The sequence below is a fragment of the Echinops telfairi genome, unplaced genomic scaffold, assembly GCF_000313985.2.
Source record: "Echinops telfairi isolate 266 unplaced genomic scaffold, ASM31398v2 ScPeMD7_25;HRSCAF=90, whole genome shotgun sequence".
Classification (NCBI taxonomy): domain Eukaryota; kingdom Metazoa; phylum Chordata; class Mammalia; order Afrosoricida; family Tenrecidae; genus Echinops; species Echinops telfairi.
In genome coordinates this window covers 10,413,362-10,431,679 of record NW_022103922.1, presented here as the reverse complement: position 1 = coordinate 10,431,679, position 18,318 = coordinate 10,413,362, and the positions used below count along the sequence as shown (strand labels likewise).

Here is an 18,318-nt window from a genome sequence, read left to right as displayed (position 1 = left end):
AACAAAAAATATTACCATAGTGAATGATGGGGGGAGTGCGGAGTGGAGACCCAAAGCTCATTAGCAGGCCACTGGAGACCCCCTTGCAGAGGGGTCTCGGGGAGGAGATGAGCCAGTCAGGGGGCGATGTAGCAACGATGAAAAATACAACTTTCGTCTAGTTAATAAATGTTTTCTCCCCGCTCCCACTATCATGATATGCATTCTACCTTGCAAGTCTGGCTAGATCAGAGGATGTACACTGGTACAGATAGGAACTGGAAATACAGGGAATCCAGGGTGGATGATTCCTACAGGACCAGTGGTGTGAGTGGAAAATGAACTCTTACTAGGTAAATTCAGCTTAAACCATATGCCTAAACTCAATTATCAACATCAGGGAAAAAATGACCTAATTCCATAACTTGTTTTTCCTTTCCCCCCTCCTTTTTAGTTGGCTACCATGTGTATCCCTGGATTTTGTCTGGCCCCTGCTTACTCCCTGGTCCTCACCCCAGGAATGTTTGTGTACAGTAGTTTTTATGAAAACTGGCCATTCTTCTTGTTGGGCGCCATCAAGTACTGTCCAACCCTTTGCACAATGGAACAAAACACTGCTTGTATTAGTCCATCTCTTGAGGACCTTCCTCTTTTTCACTGTCCCTGTGCTGTACCAAACCTGATGTTCTTCTCCAGGGACTGGTCCCTTTGGCCAATATGTTCAAAGGACATGAGACAAAGTCTTGCTATGTGACTTCTTCCAAGATAGATCAGTTTGTCCTTTTGACAGTCCATAATACTTTCAATATTCTTCGCCAGCACCACATTTCAAATTCACCGATTCTTCTTCACTCCTTTGTCAATGTCAAAATTTCATGTGCGTATTAGGCAGTTTAGAATATTATTCATAATGAGTCTATCTATTACTTTAAAGTTTAAGGTGTGTTTGCATAACCATGTGCAATACAACTACACAGGAAAATGCAACACACATATATGAGAGATACCTGATGGTGCTATTGGATGAGCCTTGGACCACTGACCATAAGGTTAGCAGTTCAAATCCATCAGCCACCCTGTGGGAAAAAGATGAAACTACTTGCTTCAGAAAAGATTTACAGACTCTGAAACATACATAGGGGTTTCTCTGCATCAGAATAAACTCACTAGCAGTGACTATAATGTTTTCTTTAGCAGTTTCAGGAAGATAAGCTAAAGTGTAGCTCATCCAGTTTGTGCTGAACATTTAGGTCGAAAAGCAGGAAACCTGCAAATGTGAAAATGATTAGATTCAAGGCACGCATCCATATTTGTCATAGAAAATGTAATCTGATTGTTTCTCTACTAGAAGGACAAAACATGAAGGAAATGCTGAGGGAGAGCAGAGTAATCCCTATGGGTGTCAAGAGAGACAGAGGGTGGTCATCAAACTTGTTTTAAAGAATCCTTAGGACATATGTAGACAGAGTGTAGGTATGGTTGGAGACAGAATGTCTTTACAGGGAGGGGGGTGCACAAAGTGTTATTTAAGAAGATAAAAGAGAGGGCGTGCATAAGGACAGACTTGAGTAGAGAGCAAATGAGAGATAATTGGTGATAAAAATATAGATCAAGATGTGTGAGCTATAGAGTCACCTTGCAGAAAGCGATGTGGTCTTTGTGGAAGATGGACATCATTGAAGCAGTTGAGAAGGGGGTGGCCAGACCACCAGGAACTGCCTGAGGGCCGATAATGACAAACTCGCAGTAATATCATGTCATCATCTACTAAGGCTCCCTGATAGGCCAATAAGGGCCTCACACAGGGAGGCTCAGAGGAGCTTCCTGGTTGGTGACCAGACATGAAAGGTTAGCTTGATGCTCTTGAGACATGGAAGCTTCTCTTTGTGACCCTTCCTAGATCTCACCTTTGCTTGCATTCCTTTGGTGTTGTAATACATCTGTGGTGTAATTTCTGTTCATTTTACTATTTGATCCAGAAAAGCAATGAAAAGATAGGGACAGGGAAAGCCAACAGAGGCTAATGACTGCTTATTTGTCGTTCTGAAAGGAGGTATCCTTCTAACGTGCGAGCTGGAAGACCTTGTCCTTCTCACGTCTAAGTTCTAACTTAGTGCTTGGTGGCTGGCTGAGGAGAGAGTAGGTGCATATACTATACGATGAGGGTAAATAAAGTGAGATGTGGCTAAAAGATCAATCGCTGTGCCTCAGGGTTCGCATCCATGTGGATAGTTCCAGCACAGCTGTGAAAGTGGGATTTTTCCAAGGTGCCTCTCATTTAGTGCAGAGTACACTGGAGAAGTATGGGAGCTCGCCTTAGAAAGGAAGAGATTGAGCAATATGCTACATTTGTTAGCTTATCACAAACCGAGGACCGAATGCACTGCCATTGAATGGATGCCAACTCACAGCAACCCTACTGGACAGGGCACAACTTCCTCTGTGAACTCCTGAGACTGTAACTCATCAGTTAAATAGAAATCCCTACCTTTCCCTACTCATTAGCTTCTAGACAAGATATAGATAGACATAGAGATTGAGATAGATATAAATTTTTAATTAGATAAAGAAGTGCATAGTGGCATTATTAAGACTGTGTAGGATAAATTTTCCAAGATTATTCAAGTTCCTAGATTGGGTTACACAGGGGACTCTATACTTCGGCCTAACTTTAACTTGCACATCATAAGAAAATTTATTTGCTAAATATGCAAATAAAAAAATTTAAGAAAGAAGCGGTTACCTAATATGGCCTTTCAATTTGGGGGATGAACACTTTGATCTGAAAAAAACAAAAATAAAAATAAAAAGCTACTGAGATCTAATCAAGTATATGCACTGCATATTTAATTTCGCTATAATAGATCTATTCATAGCATATGTTTGAGCATATTAAGAAAAGGAAATTTTGGGCGCTTTTCATGATATCAATCCATTTTTGTTGTTTCAGATGATGGTGCCTATCAATTAAGTGAACAACTGTGGTGAGTTTATTTTCCTACTCTCACATTTCCTTGGAGAATGTTTCTTTTTGAAACAAAATGATTTGTTTTGCCTATAAAATGTTTGGTTAAGTTTGTTGAAAAGTTTTCCTCTGGCAACTCACTAGGCATTATAGAATATTTCTTTTCTCCTTTTCTATTTCAAGTAAAACTCAGAATTTTGTTTTCAATAAGATCTCTGTCTACAGAACTGTTGATCGCACAGATGCTTAAGTTACTCAAACTGCAATAATCTCTCAACCAATTAGAAAAGTAATTCCATGTTGTTAGTTACTGTTTCACTAGTTACAGTAGTACTTTATGGCATTATATAGTGACAGTAAATAATGATGTTTTTTATGCTAATATTGTTACAAGGAAAGAAATCAAACATCTACAAGCCTTAACTTATATACAATGAAGGACTTGACTTCTAGCCACGTGGCAGGTGGTTCCAACCTGAGTTGCCTTATTCGACTGCTGTTTTTCTGTTTCTGAACGTTGCAGCTTTGAAACCTCTATGGAGGTTGGAACTGACTCTATGGGAAATAACAAAAAAATAATTCAGGATTACTCTGATCCTTATCAGGAGCTAAGATGGTTGGATGTAGTTTATACTAACCAAATTTTTCTGTGGGTAAATTGATAAACCCAAGAAACCAAATCTCCCAGGCATTGAATCAGTTTCAACTCACGGTGACCCTACTTTGAATTTAGAAGGTGCTGAAGCAGTGGTTCTCAACCTTCCTAATGCTGCTGCCCTGTCATGCAGTCCCTCATGTTGTGGTGACCCCCAACCATAACATTATTTTCGTTGCTACTTCATCACTGTCATTTTACTACTGTGATTAATTGCCATGTAAATATCTGGTATGAAGGATGTATTTTCATTGTTACGAATTGAACATCATTAAGTATAGTGATGGATCACAAAAACAATATGTAATTTTATATTGTGAAATATTTATTTCTAATGGCAAATAAATGAAATTTTGTCTTGAGTCAGGTGTAGCATGGGTAACAGTCTTCATGCTGGGTACTCATATGTGAGTGTATCTGCATGTGGGCGGACCCACCTGGACCCGGAGAGAGGAGCGTGTCTTGGTTCCCAAACCATCAGAAATATGTGTTGAGAACCGCTGCTCTCAATCTTTATGGGGACAGATAGTCTTATCTGGGTAACCTTTAACTTGTATCTTGACAGACTGAACGCAAACCAATACCTACCCTTGTGCTTTTCCAATAGTAAAACGTCAGTATTGCAAACACGTGTTTCATGGTTTTAGACTCTCAGCCCTTGTACGTCCTTGATGGTTTACTAGTTCAGAAAAGATGGCCAGGACATGCTCTGTGTTTCCCACGCCAGGGCCGTACATCGGAGCGCATTTGTGGGCCACTCATCTACACTCACACCAACCTGCTCGGAGCAGTCATAGATCATCTGCTGGGCAGACACGTGGCATGTTTCGGAAAAATATGATAAGGGCTTAACAATCAGAAAGCAGATGTCCCATTTAAATGAGATCCTGGATGGAATGACATCAAGTAAAGAAAATAAATTGAGGTTATGTATATTATATATCAGGGCTTTTCAAATTATATGGTAACCATGAATTGTCTGGAAAATCTTCTCTTCAAATGGGGGGAGGGTTTCCAATTAGGTAATTCTGTGGAAGAGTTTCAGAATCTGCAGTTCTGTAACTTCTCAGATGGTATCAAAGCTGTGGGTCTAAGGACCATGGGGTGGGTAGCAAGCTGTTCTATAAAACCTTCTTCCCTTTTGTGTCCTCTTCAAAACTGTTAAGTGAGACAAAGTTTTCCCTTTTAATTTGATTTTTGTACTCTGATATCATTGCATAAAGATCAGTTTTAAGATCAGACAATGCCAGATTTTAACTTCAGCCAAATACAGAAATAACTGATTCTTAATTAGCTCTCCGTATCTTCCCTTCTTCTCACCTACTTAATTTTGAGTCAAAAATTTCAAGAGAAGAAGATACCAAATGTTATTAAAGTTTCCCTTAGCAATGCCATAGTTACAAGGACAATGTACCGCCTTGAATCAGTCTACTGTGAGCCTAACCATCACCATGACTGTGAGAAAGACAAATAATTATCACTGTGATTGTAGGTCTCTGCCTTTTGTATTGCAAGTGCACCAAAAATAATAAGATGGTAATTTCATATGACGTTCCTGCTGACTTATCAATCTTATCTAGCCTAAATGAAGCTCATTGAGATCCCAAGGAGATTAGGAATACGTTCTAGCCATGTTTGACTATGTACACAAGATTGGTGTGTGTGAATGAGAGAGCCAAGTGACCCTAGGTCAGTAGTTGTAAGGAAACGTGGAGGACTTCCTAAAGCTAGAGTTGCCTAGACCTAGATGCTGCAGATGTTTGCACACTTTCCACTAGCATTGAAACGGTTGCTCCAGTGACCACATTTTGAGTTGCAACAGTTGACTGTGAACACCGGAAATAAATGACCACAAAACGTTAGTGAAGAAGCACTACAGACTAACGTGGCCTGGGATTTTTCCAATGACAATGTCATCATGTATGACTCGAGAGGAAATTGGTTATAGAAAATCCAATGTTGAAGTGGATGGCCAGGCTGAAAGTGCAAGAACTCAGAGCCTTTACAATAATTTCTGTAGTCTGACTGTAGCCACCACAGTGGATTCACATAAAACAAAGATTGTGAAGACGGCACAGGGGGAAGTGTGTCCGTCTGATAACAGTAGGTCACTGTGAGGCAACCCACAACTGCAACAACTGAGCCGGGTTTCCAAACGAAGTCAAGAGGAAGCTGACAGGATCGTGAACACGCATTAACTGAGTTTCCACTCAATCGCTTTATAGGATAAATTACTCATAAGTATAGGTCCAGATGTGCTGATCCCAAAAGCATATAGAGTAAACCTTAGCCTGAAAGATCGGATGGAAAAAAGCAACCAAAATATTTCTTGCTGTTATCAATGACCCATCTATAATGTAGAGAAGCCTCTTAAAATGAGTTTGTGCATAACATTGGATGCTAAACAGGGTTTGTCCCAGTGGGCCTGTCTGGATGAGTTAGCTAGAAAACAAGCAGACCACTTTCCCAGAACATTGTCCCTGTGGCCATCAATTTACCGGGCTTTCTGTACCACCCTGCCCTTGCTGAAGGCCAACAAGAATCCTGATTGTCCAGCAAGCCCATAATGAAATAAAGAGTTTTGCTTCACTGCTTTTCAGAGTGTTTTTTTTTTCTTCCAGGAGCTCCACAGAGAGAATCTGTTTTCAGGACTATAAATTTGGTTCTTTTTACCCCGCTCTCAATTTTCTCTATTTATTGCTTAAGAGTAGTAGGGATCAACAACCTACTCCCATCATTTAGGGCCTAACTATGTAGAAAATTGAGTGCACTCAATATGATTGCTACTCAAGGGTTCTCCCTGTGAACTCAAGCCATCTTTAAACTTTGAAATCATCTCCAAAGCAGAAAGCAGAAAGAGTCGGGTGTGTGTGTGTGTGTGTGTGTGTGTGTGTGTGTGTAAAAGCATATTTCCCTTTTTTATTTTTTTTTAAGCAGAGAATCAACCAGCAGCAGTATCCCTGCCAGCCATGACTCCAAGCAGAATCCATTTCCTTCCTCTTCCAAGGAGCTCTCTTTTTCTCGTCAATAAAAAGGGAGTCCGGAACGTTATAAATGGAATAAAATTAATATCCTAATATATCAAACAAGGATTTCTAAATTGCACCAACAAAATAATTGCTTGTCTGTGCAAACACAGAATCACATGTACAGGATTCAGATGTGTATGCAAAACAGATCATTGTGAAATCAAATAGGTACCTCTGATTAAAATCATCATCTATGCAAATTCCTCTTTGCTGGAATAGCCATGCTCTGGCACGTGCATGCATAATTGGCGCCATCTAACTTCAGGTAATTTGGGGAAAGAAATAGTTGTATCTGATGGCTATTATACTTTACCTTTTGACCAGATATTTTATGTTCATCTTTGAAATTGCCAAAAATCATAGCATAGTCATTTTAATTATTTTTTAATTCCATGTTTATCAATATCATTTAAAACTAGAGTTATTTCTAGCCTCTGGTTTCAAAGATTGTTTTCACAGATCCTCCTGGGGAAAACACTGGTAATGCATAATCTGTTTATAATCATCTTCAATTTTGAAGCTTGTTTCTAAATGAGAAAGTAGACAACCAGTGGTATATATGGAATATCTCTAATCATAAACCTTCTTGATCTTCTCTTCTTTTGTTTACATTGTGATACTTCTGAAAATGAGCTGGATTTAAAAATCAGTACATTGAAACTAGTCTTTTTAAAATAAAAAAAAACACTGAACATATTCCTTATTTTAGATCTGATCACAAAGACTGTCTTATAATGTAACATGCTGATAAGTACCACCTTTTGATACAAAACATACCATTATATATTCTATGTATTAGTAATAACAATGACAGAAGACACATATGCTTTCCATATGCCAGGCTCCTTTATCTCACGGTCTGTGAGGTTTCATGATTCACTGTAAGTTTAAGTCACCACCCCTCTGTCAGTGTGTTGTGCTGCTATGATGATTGTTTCTATGGTGCTGGAAGTGACACCACTGTTATTTTCAAAACGAATCAACAAAACTGCAGAAAGCTTATCTACTTGATTGAGTTTCTGCACTGAGATAAACTACAAAGAAAGCCCTCGAGTTGTGCATTTGAAAATTAGCCAATGGAAACCTTGTGGGACACAGTAGAATGGGTCTAATCTTGCTACCTTTGAATACATCATCAACAAAGATCATTTGCTGGAGAAAAGTGTTATATTTGGTGACATAAACGCCAGAGAGAGTGAGGGAGCCCATGGGAGATGGATTAGCACAATGACTCCAATGATGGACTTGAACATTGGACCCTGAGGAGGATCCAAGACTGAGGAGCATTTTGTGCTGTTATAAAATGGTGGCCTGAGTTGGAATGGATTCAACACCAGCTATCTCTCTATGTTTATGTATGTGTATATCATTCTTCTATCTATCTATCTATCATCTATCTACCTATCATCTATCTATCATCTATCGATCTATATCAATCTAATCTGTGAGAGATGAGCAAACAGAGGTACAGATCACATGGTTCATCCAGAGGTACCTGGAAAAGTTAAGACATTCAAGAGTGGGGAGGATTGAAGCTGTTGCCCTTCCCAGAGCATTGCAAATTCCATGTACATCGCTCCTTTCTGGCCACTGTGATGGTCTGAAAAGCTGACACTTCTCTTTCTCTTCCCTCCTTTGCCTGTCCCACAAGACGAAGAGAAAAACCTCAAGACCTTTCACCATCCCACTTTCCCATACTTCCTTTTAGGATTCTTGGAATTTATAACTCTAATGGGAGATCCTGGAAAATCTAATCCTGGCTGATAGCGAACTAGGGTTTCCTGGAGCTCCAGAAATTGCCTTCCCATTCACTCTTGATGTTGTTATTGTTAAGTGTCGTTGAGTCAGTTCTGAGCCATAGCAACCCTATGAACACCGGAAAGACACCCTGCTCTCCATGTAAGCCCCTGGCATCAGCTCCTCATTATTCCCCTTCCCTCATGAACCCTTGATAATTAATAAATTATTATTTTGTCATACACTGTCCGATGTCTCCCTTCACCCACTTTTCTGTTGTCCGTCCCCCAGGGAGGATGTTATATGTAGATCCCTATAATCGGTTCCCCCTTACTACCCCGTGATAGTGGCGGAGGTGAGGAGGAAGCATTTAAGAACTAGAGGAAAGTTGTATGTTGTATGTTTCATTGTTCCTGCACTGCACCCTGACTGGTCCTCCTCCTGTGAACCTTTCGTAAAGGGATGTCCAGTTACCTACTGATGGGCTTTGGGTCCCCACTCTGCACTCCCCCTCATTCACAATGATATGATTTGTTGTTCTTTAATGCCTGATACCTCATCCCTTTGATACCTCGTGATCACCCAGGCCCGTGTGCTTCTTCCATGTGGGCTTTGTTGCTTCCGAGCTAAATGGCCAGTTGTTTACCTTCAAGCCTTTAAGACTCCAGACACTATGTCTTTTGAAAGCAGGACACCATCGGCTTTCTTCCCCACATTTCCTTATCGACCCATTTGTCTTCAATGATTGTGTGGGGAGGTGAGCATACAATGATATGATTTTTAAAGGAGCCCTTTGGCTGTACTTCTGAGACAGACTTGTTTGTCCTTTTGACAGGCCATACTTTCTTCAATATTCTTCACTATATTAAAAAACATTTTAATAAACAATCACGGAACACTGGGATTTCAGTTTAGCATGGTCTTCATGGTATACCCTTCAATGACTCCTTCTTCTGATTTGGATTAGAATCCTAACTCCTGCAGTCTTCCCTTTAAGGCTCCCCATCATAGGGCTCCTAATGGAGCTGTCACCATTGCCTTCCTCCTTTCACTGTCCAACCCATTGGCTGTCCTGCTCCTCCTCGAGCCTGTAAGTTATTGGGAACCTGAGGTCTTCTGCATTTACTTTCCTCAGCTGGCACGTGCTTCCACACACCAGAGCCTAGCTTCTCCTTACAACCTCCAAGTGTCTGTAGAAATGCGACCCATCTCAATCATCTTTCCCCCATTTCTGCCTCTTCATATCCCACATACACTCATTTCCCCTCAGGCTTGTTACCTCATTGTTCTAGCTGTTGTCCTCACCTGCTCATTGCACTGGAAGAACGGTTTGATACACACCTACTTTAATTGAATGTTTTGAACTCAGCTTTGAGGGAAGAATCATGAATTTTTAAAAGGGCCAAATTTGGAACAGAGTTTCAAATGTTCAAGGAATCCAGGATTTTTAGAGCCTGAAAGGCTGGATGTACTCCAGGAACTATGGTGCTGAAAACCTAAATCAAAACTGTCCCCAAGACAGTCTTCAAATATTATAATCATTTACTCGGCTAGTAGTGTGTCTACCTTAAGTATTGCACTCCTAAAGAACTAGCCGTGTGGGTTCAAAATGACAAATGTTCCTAATCAAACTTTTTTTTTTTTATCCCAGAGCACTTATTCACTGTACCTGTTATAAATTAATTTCTCAGCTTAACTCCTTTTAAGAAGGTTGTAATTTTGTAATGTCCCCTGCTTCATCCCCAGCCCCCATTTTGGTAGCTGTTAGTTACTATCCAGTTGATTCCAACTCTTGGCAACCACTTTTCTTCCAAGATTCTGCTGCAGGAAATCCAACAGCCAAACTTGATGTTGGCATGTTTATTAATTGCACTAATAAAGAACCGAGCAAATGAGAAAAACAAAGGAATGGCTGTTGTAGATTTGTTTTCTGAGGATTCTCTTCTTAGCTGCTCTTAACCTGGCTGTATGTTTGGTATAGCACAAAATAGTCTTCTTTTCCGTATCAATGGTCATCAGAAAAATCACCTTAAGGTTTTTTTTTAAGAAACTAAATGTCATTTTACCCAAAGCAAGCAATGGAAGGTGACCTGAATACAATTACAAATAAAGACGAATTGTTGGTAATGACAGTGAGGCTTTTGCTATTTTATACAGCATAATGAAAGCAATAGCTAACCATTCTGTGGCTTACAATTTATTAGCCCTATTTTATGTAAGACCTAATTTAATCACATTTTTATAATGGAGGTATTGCTATTTCATATATTTCATATTTGAAGAAACTGAACACAGAGAATCCAAGTTACTTACCAAGAGTCACAGCGAAACCCACAGACTCTATTTATTTGTAACTGAAATAAATAACATTTCCCACTGAGATCTACTCTTCAATGCTGCCTCTTCCTAATGGTCCTGGTTAGCATCCCGCTTTGATTTTCTTTCTTCTTCTTTTTTTTACCCAGAAGAGCACCTATAGTATTGCATCTCTTTATGCTCATTATCTCAGAAAGCCTGTTTTAATTTATTCTTACCATGTGTTTCAGGAATCACCTTGGAGAATTTCATAAATGCAGTAGGATCCACATGCTACATCCTTTCCTTGGCCTAATACCTCATATCTCAGGAATAGAAAGGTTCAGTTTTATCATTTCTTCCATGGCAATTTGGCCAAGCATGTTGTAGCTTTCACGTTAAAATGGATTTTTTGGAACCTGTTTCTTCATAAATTCTGGAGGAGAACACAACAAGCTAGTTTTGCATTGATGGTATAATCCTTAGGGAAGAAAATTGCTGTATTTTTAATATATACTTTTAAACAAAGCAGCTGCTGGGTTTAAACCTCTGACATTTTCAGGATCACAGTCCAGAGCTTTTACTACTGTACCACCAGGACTCCTTCATATGATATTGCATAATAGAGATTATGCATTGTAGAAATTTTAATAATAGCATGCACTTTCACTTCCCAATGTGTCTCCATAATACATTTTATGTTCACCTATTTAAAGCACATACGTGATAATTACAGAAAGTCTATACTCTTGGTGTAAAGGGAGGAAAGATTAAATGTCCTTAAAACCAATATTTTAATTTCAAAAGGAATCACTTAATTAAAATCCAGAGGAAAAAAAATAGCACACTCACCCAAACGAGACACACTAGGCCTGAACTGTGCTTCCAGTTGCTTAATAGAAATTCCCTCAACAAATCTGAAAAACCAACTTGAGCTATTAAAATAATTCGTCTTTACTAGGAAGGAGAAAGCCCTTTCCCCCCTCCCTGTCTCTTGTACCTCTCACATCTACACAGGCTGAAAGCATTCAATGAGCTGGAGCTGAAATACATTCTTCCATCGACTGTCCCACCCGGAAGCACTGTCTTGTCCATCCTGGACAGGGTCAGGAAGTCATCGAACCCCTATCTTCCAGAGCACATGCTCTCACACACTCATGTCTGCGGGGCCTCTTGGCAACGCATCTTGGGTTATTTTTCCGCTTAGCTCTGTGGGGACACATATTCATGTAGGCCCAGTCTGCACACTTCGCATTACGAATCCTAGCCTGTCTCTCATAGGATGAGGCAAACTTCCACTGGGTGAGGTCTCAAGAGCCTGTGCGATTCCTGTGGCACCCTTTATAAGATTTTACTATATAGAATGAATTTGACTACAACTCTTTCTCCTCCCTGTTTTATTACCATACTGGTTTTTTTATAAAATTCTTGTTATGTAATCTTTTGAGTGATTGACTGTTCAAAGAATGTAGTCATCTCCAAGAACCCTACCTGTGCTTCCCGGAGGCTTCCAGTCAGGCTGTCGCAGTCCCCACCAGTCCCCAGTCTGTACACCTCCAATCATCTCACTAGCTCCTTGGCCACGGACTTTTTCTGCTGAGACATGTTGCGAGAGTTGCCACGGGTACTTGAAGGATTTCCCGTTACGACACCTCTCTGGTTCTGGTTAAAAGGTCCAAATTCTAGGTGAGAGGCCCTCATGTAATACCTGAGCTATGACATGCGTACTATAGACCAGTGGTTCTCAACCTTCCTAATGCCTCCACCCTTTCATACAGTCCTTCATGCTGTGGTGACCCACAACCAAAAAATTATCTTCATTGCTACTTCATAACTTTAATTAATCATCATGTAAATATCTGATATTCAGGATGCCTTTTAATTGTTACAAATTGAACATAAAGCATAGTGATTAATCACAAAAACAATATGTAATTATAAATTGTGAAATACTTATTTCTGATGATAAATCAATGAAATGTTGTTTTGGAACATGGTGTAGCATGGATAACAGTCTTCACGCTGGGTACTCGTAGGTAGGCGGATGCACCTGGAGACGGATAAAGGAGCGATGTCTCAGTTCCTAAGACCATGGGAAATATGTGAAAGGGTCATTCGACCCCCAAAGGGGTCAGGACCCACAGCTTGAGAACCGCCGTGAGGCTACAGCTTCATCCCAGGCACTTACCCAAGGTTTGGAGGACCTGGAAGGTCCTTACCCTGCAAGTGGTGCAATGGAAATGATCTTTGTAACTAAACTCTTATGGAAACAGGTATTTCCATCGAACCTTAGGATACTTGTCCTCCTTTTAAACTCGAAGGTTCCTTTTTTTATTTTTTTATTTTTCCCTGAGAAAGGTTTTTCTCAGGAGATACAAAAGGCCACATGGGGATTTTGAAACCCCGCACGTTGCTGTCTCAGAAGCACATAGAGAAATAGGCCACAGGGCTCTCTAGTCTGTTCTCATCAAGTTTACGCACTATCATATTTTAAAAGACGTGCGTTTGGGATCCTATTGTTATTACTCTTTCCACGTAGTCATCTCTGACTCACGGGAAAAAACATCCAGAACAGAGTTAGCAGTGGCCTGTCCTTGCGCCATCGTCCAGCAGGTGTGAGTCCATTGCGGGAGCTACTGTCACATGCATGGTGAGCCGTTCCCATTAGCTTTGTTGACCCTGTACTTTGCCAAACTCAATTTCCTGATCTAATAGTTGGTCTTTCCTTATTACACGTGCATTATAAGCAAGCTGAAGCCTCCCCGTCCTCACTTCTAAGGTACATTCTGTTTTTTCTGTCTGACTTGATCATGCTTCAGACAATACATAGTATAATGGAAAGAAGAAAAAATCCTACAAACTCCTGCCAGCTAGGCTTTTCTGACTGGTAGCAACCTCATAAGACAAGATAGAGTTCACTGCTCCTAGGAGAGTCTGAGACATTAAGTGTTTATGGAAGTAGAAAGCCCCTTCTTCCTCCTGAGGAGTGGCCACCTTGCTTTAATTTCTTCTTGTTTATCCCCTCTACTCAACCGCTTTAAAGAACAGAGATGTCAGTGAATACTAAGGTGTCCAAATAGAGCCAGGTGCTGCTATTTTCAGTTACCTCAGATGCGTATGAAAACCAGAATATGAATAAGGAAAACCTGGGTAAAAAACTGATACATTTGGTTCTGGTGTTGGTAAAGAATATTGACTATGCCCAAGGACTGATAGAATGAACAAATTGGCACATCTTTTCTGGTGCAGTGGAGGGTCAGCAGAGAAAGAGGAAGCCCTTAGCAACATGGATGGACACCTTGGCAACTACCATGTTTTTATGGGGGCTTGTTTGAGAAAAACCTCTGGCTCTCATCACAGTGCTTGTGAGTCCAGAAGAAAATTGGATGCGATTGCCAAATCCATTTAAAGGCTTTCAGAGATCTGGATGCTTGTTAAGTGAATACAGGACATGTGGATCCATTATTCTTTTTTGTGTCGATATTATGTCTACATTATGGCATTATGTTGGAAGACCTGTGTTTGTTCAACCTACGGAATACCTTCAGTTGGGAAATAAAATTCCTATCAGCCAGATAGCACCTGAGAGAAAGGGGTATGAATACTTCCAAATCCGAAACATCCTGTTTTATAAAATGATATACTGGCTGCATACATGGTCAATAAATTGTGAGGGATACTGTGAGAAGCTTTTAAAAATACTTTAGAGTTTCAGGACCTGAAATTATTTCAGAAGCGCTGTCTTTTTTAATGCCATATCCTATGTAGAAAAAAATATTTTCCAATACTCATCACATCGAAGCAGTGCTGAAAACCTGATAGAAAATGGTTAAGTCTCAAAATGTTAGTGACAAGATCCATCATAGTGGAAAGTTCCAACAGTTCTATTTAGTGATTAAAGAGTCCATTTTATTGGACAGTATTGACAAACTACCTGCACTTACAAGTTAAAGAATTAGTCACAGCCATTGTGAAAAAGCAAACAATGTTTGACTGCCAAGGAACCTACTTCTTTACTTTTTAGGAGTTTGCTGAATTAGAAAAGTTGTTACAAGTTCCAGGGCCTTGGAAGGATTTTACAAGTTAATTGAAAAGGTAGTCGATTCATAGTCAAAGACTCAGCTTTAACATATCAGGTGATAGCTGTTCAGTTCATGCACACAGCATCTTTCTAGATTGAATGAGCATTTGGGATGAGGCGGTCTGAGCCACAGACATTCCTGGGGTTTTCTTCAATTGTTTTTGCAGTCTTAAACACCCTGTGGAGCAATTTGAATCTCCCTGTAGGGTTGCTATGAGTTGGAACACACTTGGTGGCAGTGGGTTTGTATTTAAGGGTTTTATTCCCACTGGATGGAGCTCTTGTGACACAAAAGAGCTGAGCGCTGGGCTGACAACCCAAAGGTTGGAACTTCAAACCCATGAGCCGCTTCATGGGGGAAATATCTAGCCATCTTACTTCAGAAAGATTGTAAGTAAGAAAGCCCTCTGGGGCATTTATAGTATGTCACGCGGAGTCGTTCTGAATCAGAATTGACTTGGCACAATAGCCGCAATCACTAGCTGAGCGATCTTGGACGCGTAAATCACTGAGGTTTCTGTTCTCTCTCCTCAACATACATATTTTGCAAAAGGAAAAATGATTGTAACAAATCTGTCGAGTGCCTCATACTTTGAATATGTAGGTAGGATATGTGTTGGATAAAATAATGTGGTGGTTTGTTAATTGCAGCTAGTGGATCTTGAGTGAAAGGATCATGTCCTTCATTGTGGCTAAAGGACAGTGAACAGAGGGGAGCTCCACTCCTGGAGTATGGATGGCATTACTTAGCAGGACCCAGAGAGGTCTGTCCTCTCTCTGGACCGCTACTGGCCATGACTCCAGATGGGGGGGCTCAAACCATGTTGGTCCGTGAGAGCCCATGACAGGTTGAACGCTTTTGCTGGTAAACTCTAAAATTATAGCATGAGTGACAAATAGATGTTTGTTTTTGATATGATCCTGATTATTACTGCAGCTGAACCTAACCTCTCCTGAGTAATCAAGAGCATCGATGCCCTTCTTAGAAACTCATGATAATGCCCTCATTAGAAAAGCTCAACTAAGTCCAAAAAGTACCAATGGCTCCGTCTGGGATTTCTCCATGGCCAAAGCATGTGACTTCAAACATGTTCCTCAGAGCATCCAGGATTCTCCACCCTGCAGCGCTTCCTTCAGATGCTCAGGATCAGTGAGAACAAGCTACAGTAGCGCTTCGGTATGATTCCAAAATGGCTGCGATTGGCTAGTCAGAGTTATGAAAAACTATTTCATCCAAGTTCTCTTAAGAATAGAGGAGGGGGGACTTATATCTCCAGGGTAACATGCCCGGATCTGGGAAGAGTTAGCACATGCTTAGATGGTCATAGCTTGCTGCTCAATTATTTTGTTCCCATCGCTAAGATCTGAATCCTGCATATTTGTAGAGTGCTTACTGTGTGGTGTGTAGTTCTCTGGGAATTATAAAGAAAATGAAGACATTGCTACTGTCTTCAGAGCTGACCGAGTTGAGGAATCAAGCCAGAAACATATGAAAAAATACATATATAATGCTATGCAGACCAAGCACACATACAAGAATTAACACTGTATTAAAAAGCTATTTTGGTCTGAAAAAAACGTAATTTCTAGATTTTGGAAATATAGAAACAAAGCCTGCAATGCCTTGGGAGAGAAATGTAAGAGCACATTCGACTGATATGATGAACTAATATGATGAATACTCATGGAAGGGACATTGTCATTGAAGGCTAAAATTAGAAAAAGAAAAAGGAAAATGTATGCCAACAAATTCACTACCTCACTGACTCCCATCTGTATCAACAACTCTTCTTTGTTTATTTAATGTCATCCGCATTCTTTCTTCTATATCTGCTTCTAATATTTGGCCGTTTAACTGGGTCTCTGTTAAAGTAGTTTGATATTATTTTTCAGAGTGGTCATTGTCAAAAGCTCTGAAGACAGGTGAAGTTGCACATTGGATCCATACATAGTACACTGGCGGTGTCTTCAAAGACCAAAGTCTTAATATATCTGATTCCATTATGTTTAAATAGAGCCAGTTATATTTGAATATCAATAGGGTAAACAAATATGCCAAGCTCGTGGAGTTGTTGTGGATATGAAACAAGATGTTTTATATAAAGTATTTAACACACACTGAGTCTTCAACAAATGAGTTACCAGCATTATTTTTTTCTCTGATCTGCACTGAAAAATATTTACCCTTAATATATGGTACTTAATGAAAATAATTTGTTGCGAATCATAGGCAAATATCTTATTTTTGGCAAGTTGTTTACTAGGAAAAATAGTCAAGGAAGCATTTTTATTCATGTAAGATATTACTTTGTTACTCATGGTACTTCCTCGTTCTAGGCTAAATGTACAAAGACACTGAATCCATGTGTGTATGTGTTTGATAAATTGACTTAACAGAAAACTAATAATTGGAGTTGTTCTTTATATGTTATTGTAAAAATATTTTATTTCCTTTTCAGATTGTTGACAGCTTCCATTGTATGACCAGACTCTGCTTCAGCTTTATGAAACTCCATAAAACTTTCCACGGTCCTATAGCATGTGTGCACCCCTGCAGGGGTGTTTTTATTTTTTCATATTATTGGATTCTTCCAATCCTATAGATGAAAATTTGCTCTCCTTGCTCATTTTTGGAATATTTCTTCATAGCTGCTGAGATGAGATTGCTTGGAGAGTTACTGAATATTAATGAACATAGATTCTGCCCATTGGGTTCTGTGTATAACTTGGTGTAACACTGAAGCATAACATATTTTAAAAAATATTTTATTTCCAAGTCTGTGAGAAAACTGTTAAGCCTCTTTATAATGAAAGACTCAGCGGGGTCTATTTCTGTCCTACAGACCTATTATGGGCTTTTGAACATGACTATTAATATTTATTCCCTTTAAAAAACCTGGTACATTTTTGCGACATGGAACTTCATTTCATATCTTATAACTCTTAGTGATTATAAATGTATCTTTATTAAATTTCAATGTATGAAAGATTTCAGTAGTTAAGGACCTACAACAGTAGTCCTTTTATTCTGAGAAAATGGGTCTGGGCTCATAAGTGAAATTTACTTCATAGTCCTAAACACTATCTAAGTCACAACTTTTTTTTGAGGAAAAGCCTGGGGCACGAGGAGATTACCAGGTTTGCCGCTTACCGCAAGGTCAGCAGTTCGAATCCACCAGCGGTTCCAAGGGATAAAGATGAGATTATCTACTCCCATAAAGAGTTACTGTCTCGGAAACCCACAGGGAAGTTGTACATTGTCCCACAGTGCCTCTGAGTCAGAGACAACTGGAGGCAGCGAGTGCTCGTCATGATGGACATGGTTTCATACCACACAGTCCACCCGACACTTTACATTCATTTACTTATTCCGTACACTGGGATTATGACAATGAACACAGGGTTTCTTTCTAGTTTTGTTTGTAACACACACAGAGAAAAGCAATGAGATGAGTTTGGTGGCATAAGAGTTACTCTGTGATTCTTCTGCAGATTATTTGTGCAAAAACACTTCACAGGTTAACTAATTTAAACTTCAGGAAAAAATTTTGCTTAGAACCAATTCAGTCATGACCTG

At 39.7% G+C, this 18,318-nt stretch overlaps 1 long non-coding RNA gene across 1 annotated transcript in view; it reads left to right on the top strand.

The window, feature by feature from the left end:
* LOC123521571 overlaps positions 1-17,286 on the top strand; it is a 310,252-nt gene extending 292,966 nt beyond the window's left edge. The window contains exons 3-4 of the long non-coding RNA XR_006679991.1: positions 2,930-2,963; positions 17,201-17,286. This is a non-coding gene — a long non-coding RNA (uncharacterized LOC123521571). The remainder of the gene's footprint in view (positions 1-2,929; positions 2,964-17,200) is intronic.
* The last annotated feature ends 1,032 nt before the right edge of the window (positions 17,287-18,318 follow it).